This window comes from Athene cunicularia (genome assembly GCF_003259725.1).
Source record: "Athene cunicularia isolate RWA chromosome 3 unlocalized genomic scaffold, athCun1 chr3_part1, whole genome shotgun sequence".
Lineage (NCBI taxonomy): Eukaryota > Metazoa > Chordata > Aves > Strigiformes > Strigidae > Athene > Athene cunicularia.
This window is the reverse complement of record NW_020799097.1, coordinates 81,440,343-81,443,955: the sequence shown is the minus strand read 5'-3', so window position 1 is coordinate 81,443,955 and position 3,613 is coordinate 81,440,343.

Genomic DNA, 3,613 nt, shown 5'->3' with positions numbered 1-3,613 from the left:
GTAGGAGCCCGCGCCCGACTGCCCTCCCACGCGCGCAGGCCGAGGCGATTGCCACGGCCCGGCCCGGGAGGAGGAGAGGGACACACACACACACGGACGGTGTCACGGCACCGCCGGGTCCACCTCGCCGCTGGCAGCAGTGGCCCGTCCTGGCCTTGTGCGGAGCCGGGGAGGGGCCCGGGGGGAAGCACTCGGTGAGGTGGTAGCGGTGTCTCGGTGCAGGTTGCCCTCAGGTGCCCGCCCCGGCCCGCTTTGTCCCTCGGGGCGGCAGAGCAGGTCGTGGGTCGGCCTCCGCCGGCAGCTTCCTCTTTCCTCCGTTGTGCGGTGTTGGGACTTCACCAGAATAAAGCTCAGGCGGATTCTGAAGAAACCAAAGTTCCCCGGTTCGTGTTTCCTCTCCCACCCGCCTCCAGCGTTCACGCACGGGTTGAGGGTCCCGGCGCTGCGGGGCGCGGTCACACAACGCCTTCGTTAGGAGGCTGCCTGGGAATCGCAAATGCTGCGTGGCTATTTCTGAATAAAGGTTTTCCTGGTTTCACCTGGAAGAATCGTATCCCGTTTCTAACCTGCAGTAGTTTAGTTGGAAGTGTCTGGGCCGGGGACGTACCCTCTGCTCGGCGGGAGCGTGGGTCACAGCAGATTCGGCACCGGCGGGTCGGCCGCCAGCAGAAGGCCCGATGGGGTTGGAAAAGGCTTGGGGAAGGCAGCGGACGTCACTGCAGGAACAACCTGGTGTGATGAACGCCTCAACTGCTCCCCCAAAAACCCCCATCCAGAGGACTGTACATCCCCACATAAACAAGATTTGCAGCTGGATATCACAGGGCTAAGTTTCCAACATAAAGAAAATAATTAAAAAAAAAAAAACCTATCCAAAAAGTTGTAAGTTCTTGTTTATCCCAGTCTAAACTGTCTGTAGTTGTACACACAAGGCAAAAATAAAATTATGCAGAAAGTGATTTACCAAACCATGGTAACCAAAAAGAAAGAATGCAAAACTAGCATGTCTATCAAGTCTTTTCCCATTTCCTTTAATACAAGAGATTGCCTTGCAGCTATTCAGAGAGATAATTACAAGCCTTTTCCTTATCTGCATATTTGCCTTATTATAAAAGCCATAAAGTATGTTGTAATACAAGCATTCTGCCACACAAATTCTACCTTGAACTTTATCTGTTATCTAAAAGAATCTGCAGGAACTAATTAAGTGTGGAATGTTTTGGGTCAGACAGGGTATTGCTTGCAGTACAGTGAAAAGTTTAAATATTTATTTAGAACTATTATTCCAAAATTTGCGCTCTGAAGCACCATTTACCCACTAGCAGTTGCTACACTGGGGTTATTCTTTGTTCAGTGTTTCTGCAGCCCCTAGCGCTCTAGGGTGTCAGTATACAATTGCTGTGAGTTCTGGGGGTGGAAATGACATCGGAACGGGCCCTGTGGAGCACTGGTTTCTCTGACGGCACCAGCTAGTGGGGTTACCCTGGAGAGGAACTGCGAACCCTACCACTGGCAGGGCTGTCTGCTCAGGCCATCACCAGTGCCGAGAGAGAGAGAGAGAGAGAGAGAGAAAAGTGGTCTCCTTTCTCATCTTCGGCACTCCTGCAGCTGTAGGTGTAGTGCTGTACTTCTACGTCGCATCCAGAACATCTATCTATCCTGAGCTGGAAATTACAGGAACCCTTCCTTCCTGCAAGTACTGTTATGCCAAAAAAAAAACCCTATCCAAAGATGAGGAAGAGTTGAAAGGTCTGAGTGATGGATGGACAAGTCACCGTAATAAGACCCAATGTTATATCCACTCCAATGAAGCCTGTGTTACCTGTGGCTTCCAAATAATAACCAACGCGAGTTAGAGGTTAGAACAGAATTTTTGCAGAAGGTTTCCATTTCCACCTTTGTTTACTCATCTCTCTTTTTGGGAGCCATGTGTGTACATGAGATTATTTGCCAATATGTATGTAGAAAACAACTTCAGTAGTTTACAAGAAACTAACATATCACACAATGTTAGTTTACAAGAAACTAACATATCACACAATGTTAGTTTACAAGAAACTAACATTTCACACAATGTTAGTTTACAAGAAACTAACATATCACACAACAAAAATACTATTCACAACTAGCTATTGCACTTGATTCAATCATTACATTACAAACATTACATTAGCGAACTTTTGTCATCTTTGAAAAGAATTTACAAAGGGTAAAATAAAAAATTTCCAGTCAACAGGGGAGAGGTTTAGGTAAGATGAGGACATGACACGGGAGTAGCACAGGAGTCACTGCTGGGACTGCGCCTCCTTCATACAGATCAAGAGACTTTGTTGCTTACCAAGGACGCACCGAGCAAGTACTCGAGCCCTGCAGCTACAGCTGCCCTGAGCGTGCCTGTGCTGCTGAAGGAAACGGTGCTGTTCCTTCTCTGCTCCTAGCCGCTTGTTCATACTGCTGTATCATCCCTTCCATCAAGCCAACACCAGCACCCAGCCTGGCCACATAGCCTGCAAGAGCAGGAAGCAAGCTGAGATGGTGTTTATTGGCTCACGAATATTGTTGTTTAATAGCATCTTTGGTTTCTTACCTCTGTCTAAAAAACCCATACAAAGCACACTGGAGCAGCATGTTTAGTCGATGAAACCGTAGCCACAGTCAGGAGCAATGAAAGGAGGGTTAATGTGGTGAAGTAACATGCAAGCTGCCTGGCTGCCTCCATTTCATACATGCCTCCTTCACAAAACTGACCACAATAAATGTCTATACAAGTGAGAAAGTCCCTAGAAGGGGTTGATGAGAGACATGCAATTGAAGTTCATGGCTATCTTCTGATGGCAGAGGGTGAGAGGGAGGAAGCGCTGCTTACGCTTGGGTGTTCACAGCTCAGCCTTACACCCCTTCCCTCAGGGGCATCCCCGAGGAACATGTCCCATATCTTTCACTGCCTTCCGCCACCCCTGTGCAAGGCTTCCCCTTGTCTCCATCCTCCATTTCAGCTCCACTCTGCATTGCTTCGCACACCTGTGTTTCCCCGCCCCCCACCTTACCTTTTCACTGCTAATTTGAGGTCAGCTACCATGAAATTCTTTAACACAAAGCAGACGCCGTTTTACCCTAAACTCATTCTTGAAAGAAACCGAATGTTTTTTACAGAATTTCCCCACCCACTTGACTAAAGTACAGCTAAAAGCCACACAAAAAGGTCAGCACTGAAGCTGGGCAGAGCTCAAAGCTCAGAAACTCGTGATGTATTATATCAGTCAAAATTCATAACCGGCCGTGAAAACAAGGCGGTGGGGGGCGATGGCTGAGGAGCACAGCTCAGCTGTCTGACGCCGGTGCTGCCCCTTTGCCGCGCTTTTTTTGCACCTGTGAGCTAACCTCGGGTCCGCCCGGGGCGGGACGCCGCGGTGACGGACACCTCCGCGCCAGAACTCCGCGCCCCCGGGCCGGGTCTCACCAGGTGCAGGGCCATGGGCAGCGTCAGCAGGAAGAGCCACAGATAGAGGTGGCAGCTGTTGGTGAAGGCGCCCTGCTCCGGGTCGTGGTACCAGCCCCCGGTCAGCGCCGCCCACACGCCCTGACCCACCAGCCGCGCCGCCGGTGACACCAT